Source organism: Antechinus flavipes, chromosome 2 (genome assembly GCF_016432865.1).
Source record: "Antechinus flavipes isolate AdamAnt ecotype Samford, QLD, Australia chromosome 2, AdamAnt_v2, whole genome shotgun sequence".
In the NCBI taxonomy this organism is placed as follows: domain Eukaryota; kingdom Metazoa; phylum Chordata; class Mammalia; order Dasyuromorphia; family Dasyuridae; genus Antechinus; species Antechinus flavipes.
This window is the reverse complement of record NC_067399.1, coordinates 675,307,430-675,316,019: the sequence shown is the minus strand read 5'-3', so window position 1 is coordinate 675,316,019 and position 8,590 is coordinate 675,307,430.

The following is an 8,590-nucleotide window of genomic DNA, read 5'->3' as shown; positions in this document are numbered from 1 at the left end:
AATATACTTTCACATTCAAGGTCTGACAAGCATCCTAGCTGGGAATCCATTTGTCTGCAAAAATCTGAGGATTTTAATGGAGCACAAACTCATGAAGGGTCAACAGAGCAATGTGGAAGCCAAGAAGTTGAGAGCGTTCTCAGGCAATGTGGAGATGGGCTGATGGGTGAGAGCCCTGCCAGAGATTTGGAATCTTGTGCTTATTACGGGCGCCATGTTTTAGGAATGGTAGTGACAAGCCAGGATGGTGCTAGTCCTTGAGATAGTGCAGGGGGGAAGAGGGGATGCTTAGCATGAAGAAGAGAAGAGCCTTGGCCCCCCCTCCCCATTAGCTGCCTACAAGCATGAGTGGGCATAATAGAATAGGAACCGACTTGTCTTTTGGGCTCCAGAGGGCAGAATCGGGAGCAAAGGGGAGAAGCATCAGAGTGGTAAACTGAGGTTGGAGGGCAGGAAGAACATTTTCATGATGAGAGATGCCCCCAGGTAGGATGGCCTGCCTTTAGAGGGGGCAGTTTTTCTACCTGGCTGAAAAAGAAGAGACAAAAATTCAACCTCTCCCCAATTTTCCATCAATACCTCTGGAATCTATGGGTTTTTTGGTGCTGGTAATCCTTCCATGAATACTGTATGAAGGTAAGCAAGTTCCACTTTCTTTAGGCCCCATTTTTCTCATCTGTAAAATGTAGGGCTGAACTAATGCTTCTGAGATGCCTTCTAGCTCTGGAGCTAAGATCCCATGGTCCTGTGACCTTAGAAATGGTTCCTGTGCCTGTCCTCAAGGAACTTACGTTCTATAGGGGTGAAATCATACATCAGTGGAATTAAGCAAATACAAGATATAAACAGATTTATTCTTTGTGGGGGATGGATGCTGCTTGTACCTGGGACAGCAGAATAAAGCTCATGAAGAAGCAATTCTTCTCTTGAGAGACAGAGGCAAGGAAAGTGTATTCCAGGTGTGGGGAAACAGCCCGGGCAAAGGTTTGGAGATGTGATCTTGCAGATCCAGAATAATGGTAGATCAGTTGGGCTGGGTCACCAGCTGTGTGAAGTCATGTACAATAGCTATATAAAGATGGCCTCTCAGTTCTGATGAGCTTGTGATGAAGAGAACCATCTGCATCCGGAGAGAGAACTATAGGAGCTGAGTGTGGGTCACAACACAACATTTTCACTCTTTTTGTTGTTGTTTGCTTGCATTTTATTTTCTTACTCATTTTTTTTCCTTTTTGACTTGATTTTTCTTATTCAGCAAGATGGTTGTATAAATGTTTTCATATATTGGATTTAACATATATTTTTACCATGTTTAACATATATTGGATTGCTTGCCATCTAGAAGAGGGGATGGGGAGGGTTGGAATACAAGGTTTTGCAAGAGTTAATGTTGAAAAATTGTCCATACGTATGTTTTGAAAATAAAAATCTTTACTTAAAAAAATGAAAACAAACAAACAAAAACAACAACAAAACAATCAGCAGGGTGATTTCAGAAAAGCCTGGAGAGACATATAAATTGATGCTAAGTGAAATGAATAGAACCAAGAGAACGTGGTACAAAGCAAAAGCAAGATTTTGTCATGATCAACTGTGAAGGCTCTTTTCCACAATGAGATGATTCAGTCCAGTTCCAACGATCTTGTGATGGAGAGAGCCATCTGCTCCCAGAGAGAGGACTGGGGGAACTGTATGGATCACAACAACATTTTCAACTTTTTTTGTTGTTTTTTGCTTGATTTTTTTTCTTTTTAATTTTTTAAACTGATTTTTCTTGTGCAGCATGAATAAATAGAGAAATGTGTTTGGAAAAAATAAAATGAAAGGAAACTTAAAAAAAATCAATAAAGATAGCCTGCAATCAGACTGGAAAATGCTTTGAATACCACACAGAGGTGTTTGTACTTGATTCTAGTAGTGATAGGGAAGTATGGAAGCCACATATTGGACTTCCCAAATTGAACATCCTATGGACATCTTAAAATCAGTGTCCAAAACTGCCCTCATTGTCTTCTGCCCTGAGCCCCCGCCTATTACCATCACTCAGGCTCTCAGCCACGGAGTCACATTGATTCCTCCCTCTCTCACTCCCCATCCAATCTGTCATTTTCCATCAGTTGTATCTCTTGAACAGACCCCTTTCCCCTCCGGCACTCTTCACCTTGGTGCAGACCCTCCTCCCCTCCTGCAGACTCTCCCCAGCCCATGCCATTCTCCCTTTGGTCCCCAGTGGTCTTCCTTAAGCACAGACCCAGAGTCCAACAGATGCACAGCTGCCAGACAGGTTCTAGCCTCCTTTGCCAGGCTCGCGGGACCATCGATCAGCTAGAAGGACCTGAGAGGACATTGAGAGCTGGGTGACCCTGGCCAAATCCCTTAACCATCCTGTTTTGGTGTTCTCATCTGTAAAATGGGCTCGTCCTCTGGAGGTACCATCCCCTGGTACCCCTTTTTTGAGAAGATCCAGTGAAATAACAATTGGCAAACTTGAGAGTGCTGTGTGCTAGAGAGAAATAAATACTATTTGAGAAGGTCTGGCCCAGCTCCTGGGGTGCAAAATGCCCTTTCTTTCCCCTTGATAGCCTCTGTCTGCCCTTCGTGGGTGTTTATTTATTCAACAAGCATGGGGTAAGCACTTTCCCTGTACCAGGCACTGGAGTTACAAAGACAAATTCAAAACAGTCAGTCCCTGGATGCGGGGAGATTACATTCTGTTGGACAGAGTGACACATCCATATACATGCACACATATAGATGCACGAAGCATCTACAGCACAACTTTTAGGGCATTAGGAAAGCTTCCTGGAGGAGGCACACGGTGGTCCCTGGTGACCCCAGGCTTCTTTTCCCTAGGGGGCACTGCAGGGGACAAGGGAACATCACCTACCTCTTTACCCACCATGGCCTTTAGGATCCTTCCTTCTGTGCCACCAGACCCACGCTGGGCAAAGTCATTGCCCCATGGAGTCACTGGCTATCCAAGAGCTGGATGGGGAGAGAGGATGAGATAGAGGGAGTGGGTAGAGTTTACCGCATGGTTAACAAGAATACCCACCTCGATCTCTGATCTCATTGAACTGGACATTTTCTCTCTCAAGGGAGATCACGGCCCATTTACAGCAATGGATTTTGTGGGACTGAATAATCTGTTAGGAGAGGAAGCTGCTCTCTGGTGGTTTTCCATTTCTCTGGGCTTGGTCTCACTTCCTCCCTGCCCTGGAGGCAGCCTCCCCAGGCCCCCTGCACTGCCATCCACATGGACTGGCCAGGGCCATTGCTCCTCTCTTCCCGGATGTCATGTTTCTCCTAAGTTAACCAAAGAGGGGGTTGTTTTCTTACCTGTCGTGTTGCATTGATGATGCTGATTGAACCTGGGATTCTCTGGGAACCTCACGATCTTTTTCCTGGGGCCTGTTCCCTATCCCTGCTTCCTTTAGTTTTCCTCTACTTTTGTCCTTGTGAAGCGGATCCCCATCTGAAGCTCATTGACCACACTGATTTTGTCCTGAAGAGGATACTGGCTGTGGACACATGCGCCCAGAAGGGAGACAAATCCAGGGTCTTGCTCTTTTCTCTCCTCCAGCTCCTGGGCTCTCCTAGACCATGAACTCCTCAGTTTCCTATCTGTGTCATGGCTCCAGGATCTGGAACTGGGAAGGGCCTCAGGGTTCTCTCCTCCCCGTTTCCCCCACTTGACAGCTGGGTGATTGCAGGGATGCTAAGTGGCTTATCTGGCCCTGGGGGCAGGATTTGAATCTTCCCAGTCAGCGTTCTTCCTGCCACCTTGTGCCCTTCTTCTGAGGAGGCTCTTAGTAAATATTCACTGGCGTGGGGCGCCTTCTGGGTCTCTGAGCTCTTGGAAAGAACCCAGACTTTTGCCTGAAACAAAGACCCCTCTTTCTAACAGCAGCATTCTCCCCATGAGGGTGTGTGGCTGTGCCTGAAGGCAGGAGGGGTCACCCCCAGGGCAGCAGAGAGACATGGGGAGGGGACCCAGGAGCCATGTGTTGTGGGGGGGACGCCCAAGAACGGTAGGAGAGGGAGGAGGCCCCAGTGGGCACCTGGGAGCTTCACTGGCTCCTCAGCATATTCACTGGGAGCCCCTTCCCCCAAATGCAGATGTAGGGGAGACCCTAGAGAGCATCGGTCATTACCATTGGCATGGTTTACATATATTAGCTCATTTCATTCTTCCAACAACCTTGGGAGGTGCAGCTGCACCCTCATTCTATAGAGGAAAAAACCGACCATCAAGTGGTCTCCCTGCTTGTGAGTGTCGCCAGCCCGGTGCCCTGCCCACCCCCCATAGCCCACCACCATCACCCACAGGGGCATGGAGTTTTGAGTTGGAGGCCTGCCAAAGGACAGAACGTCACAGGGATAGAAGCCGAGGGTCCAGCCTGACCCAATGAGAGTTAGGATTCTCCCCCCACTCCACAGACCGCCTCCTGCATTTCCTGGGCCCAGGGTCCCAAGGGTTTTGTTTCTGTGCCACAGAGGGAGGGAAAGGCTCTGAATGCCTCCTGAGCACCACCCAGCACGTCCTCCCTCCTCCCCCCTGTGAAGAATATGGGGGGTGGGCTGATGGAAGGACCAGCCCCTCCCCCCAACCTGGGCACACAGCTGGGGCCACCGCCATCTTCCCTCGCTGGGGCCCAGAGCTCACTGTACCCCACCATGGAAGAATAGGTCTGATCTTGCTCTAGTATCTTCAAGCTTGAGTATGGAAGGTCTGGAGAAGGCACCACTGCATTGGGGGATGGGCACGAGGCGATCACCCCGACCCCCAATTTTCCCGGCCCCAGCCACCCATTTATGGGAATTCCTAAATAACATCAGTCGTCAGCTTTCATACATGGCCTCCCTGGGGGCCCCGACGGCCCTCACTCGGAGCAGCTTTTCTGGCCCTTAGTGCCCGAGGTCGGCACATTTTCAGGTTACGTATGTGCCCCCAGGAGGAGGATACGGGGGATCAGCCAGTTCCCCAGCCCGTATGCAGCCGACAGCTCAGAGAGCCCCACATCTGAGCCGCCGCTGGGCTTCCCGGCTGGGGAGTGACTCCCTGCTTCAGGGAGGAGCCAGCCCTGAATCAGAGGGTGACCTGCGCCCCCGAGGGCTTGGAGCTGGCAAAGGCCTTTTCCTAAAGCTTATCCCAGACACCCACAGGTGTGCCCAGCCTGCTCCGGGGCACCAGACAAGGCCTCCCAGACAGGGAGAGTTCCAGGAGACGCAGACAGCTGCTCCTCCCTGCAGCCTGCCCCGTTCCCAGTCAAAGCTGCTGATGGCAGCAGGGCTCTCACCTGCCCCTGGGCACTCACATGCCTTTCTCTTCTTCAGTCAGGGGCTGCCCATTTCTCTCCTGCTTTTCCTTTGGGAGCTCCCTGCTAACAGGGGGGAGTGGGGACAGTAGGATGTGCATGGGTCCCAGGAGATTCTGTCCGGACCCCCCAGGCTGTTAGTGTTCTCTCCCTCCTTATGTAGTTCATTCAATCAACAAGCATTGATTACGCACCCCTGAGGCCAGCTTCTGTGCCAGGGGCTGGGGATGCAGAGACAAAAGGGAAAGAGCATCTGCCCCGAGAGGCTAATTCTGTTATTGTTCTGTGAGAAATGATGGGCAGGAGGATTTCAGAGAAGCCTGGGAGACTGACAGGAGCTGATGCTGAGGGAAGTGAGCGGAACCAGGAGATCGTTGCCCATGGCAACAGCAAGACTACAGGAGGATCAATTCCGATGGACGGGGCTCTTTCCTACAATGAGATGATTAGGGCTGGTCCAATGATCTTGTGCTGGAGAGAGCATCTGCCCCCAGAGCTGTGGGGACTGAGTGTGGACACAACAGAGCATTCTCACTCCTTTTGTTGTTTGCATTTTGTTTTCTTTCTGATTTTGATCTGATTTTTCTTTTCTTTTTTCTTTTTAATCTTTTGCTTTCTTTTTCTTTTAAATAACTTTTTATTGATCGAACCCATGCCAGGGTAATTTTTTTTTTTTACAGCATTATCCCTTGCACTCACTTCTCTTCTGATTTTCCCCCTCCCTCCCTCCACCCCCTCCCCCAGATGGCAAGCAGTCCTTTACATGTTGAATAGGTTACAGTATATTCTAGATACAATATATGTGTGCAGAACCGAATACTTTTCTTGTTGCACAGGGAGAATTGGCTTCAGAAGGTATAAATAACCTGGGAAGAAAAATAAAAATGCAAGCAGTTTATATTAATTTCCCAGTGTTTTGATCTGATTTTTCTTGTGCAGCATGGTGGAATTGTACATTTAACCTATATTGCATGGGGGCTGGGGAAGAAAGAAAAAAACTTGGAACATAAGGTTCTGCATATGAGGGTTTTGTTTTTGTTTTTGTTTTTTTTTGCTGAGGCAATTAGGGTTAAGTGACTTGCTCAAGGTCACACAGCTAGAAAGTGTTAAGTGTCTGAGACTAGATTTGAACTCAGGTCCTCCTGACTTCAGGGCTGGTGCTCTCTCCACTGTTCTCTCTAGCTGCACCTATGCATTTGTTTTGAAAATAAAAAACTTTAATTAAAAAAGAAATAGAAAAAAGAAGCTTACATTCTTTTTAAAATTTTCAACAGGAAACACTAATATGTTTTGCAAATATACAACATGTAGAGACAGTGTAGCTTCATGCCATCATTAGATGATAGATAATACAGTTCTGATTTCCCTTATTATGCCAACTTTCCTTCACTTAGAAGAACAGAGAGCCTCAAGGGAGTTTGTACAAGTTCAAGTTCAAGGCAAATGGGACAATTTTGGAAGCATTCATAGAAGTCTCCCTTCTCAGCCCAAATTAAATCGGAAGGACGTGTGTCCCGTTCTTGTCACAAAATAGCACTTTGGAGAAGCAAAGAAAGAAGTATTACCTACACAGGCACACAAAAGTGAGCAGATTTCAGTTTTGTTACACTTTTTCTTTGTAAAGTCTAAGCTAGCCCATTAATCTTCCTAGAGAACAAATACAGGACCTTGCTCAGTTGGCAGTTTGGCGATAGGAGAAGCTCCCATTCTTGCCTGCAAAGAGACTATCCCCCGATCAAATGGAAGCTCCTTGACACAGGGACCTTTCTGTCTATGTCTTCCCATAGTTCCTGGCTCATTGATACAAGTAATCAATGTCTATTGATTAATGGTCTTTTCACCTTTTTCTTTGTTTGCTTTTTCTTTTGCGGGTTCTCCTCTTTTGGTCTGATTTTTCTTGCACAACATGACAAATATAGAAATTGTCCATGTATAGCCTATAGCAGATTGTTTGCTGTGTTAGGGGGAGATAAGCGAGGGAAGGAGAAAAATTTGGAACACAAAGTCTTACAAAAATGAATGTTGAAGGCTATCTTTACTTGTATTTGGAAAAATAAAATACTATTGAGAAAAAAAGTTCCTTGCCCAGGCTTCCAGGACTAGAATGTGTCTGAGGCAGGATTCGATCTCAGCTTTTTTGAGCCCTTTTGGTCTTTTCCTTCTAGTCCAAGATTCCGTTCTCACCCTGGTAAGCAGAGAGACAGCCCCAGGGGAGAGACCAGGCTGAGCTGGGTTGGATTCTCCCAGGCCCAAGCTCCCCTTTGTTGCTTCGAGCCCCATGGCCAGGAATCGACAGTTTTCCCAGCAAATGCCCCTTTTAAGCTGTTCTGAGGGCAGCGGCTCCCATCTGTTCGGAGACACTGAGGGACATGGATGCCCTGCAGCCGGAGGGAAGGCAGGGTCCCAGGGGCTGGTGGGAAGCCTTGCAGAATGAGGGGATTCTGATGAAGCGCAGGATGAGAAGCGAGGAGATGCTGGCCCTTCCTGCTTCCTTCTCCCAGAGGCCGGGGAAGCAGCGTGAGGGCCCGGGGACTGCGACAGCTGGTGGAGGAGGTCCGGTGGTGATGAGGCAGGGAGGAGGCCACGGACAGATCCCAGACAGATCCAGCCCTACTTGGGCCAGCTCTGCAGCTGAAGTGCTCAGCTCATTTCCTGGTAATTCTGGAGAAAAAGCCCATCCTGCGAAACACCCTGTGGAGATTCACCAGAAAGCTGCCCGTCACCGGCCGCTCCCAGGGTGGACTCTGGGGCGTCAGCCCCAACTTTTGCAAGTTCCTTTTTCCCAAGGACTTTACAGATTCCCTGAAGGAGCGGCCAGATTGGGCAACAGCCGCGGCTGCTTGGAAATGGTTGAAAGCAACAGTCTTTAAATAGTATCTGGGGTGAAAAGCAGGGACACTTGTGGAGGCATCAGAGACACAGGGACAGATTATAAAGTGATGCAGAATGACAGCAACGGCCGGCGAGAGAACAGAGGCAAGGAGGGCCACAGATTAATCAGCAAACTGGGCCGAGGGCCCCGTGGCGGGTGCGGGCCGGGGCTGGGGGGGAAAGGAGGAGGAGGCGAGCTTCAAGGAGGAGGGAATGATCGGGCGCAGGTAAGGGAACAGACACACGGAGCAGAACTTTACAGCTGTGCAACATGGCCAGACACGTATGTAGCACAGACATGCGTCGACAAGTACGAACCTCATGTATAACTGCGTGTACGTGTGCAGCAGCGATGGATAAACACACACTGACGGGTGTAAAATGTGCTTCGGCACACCAGA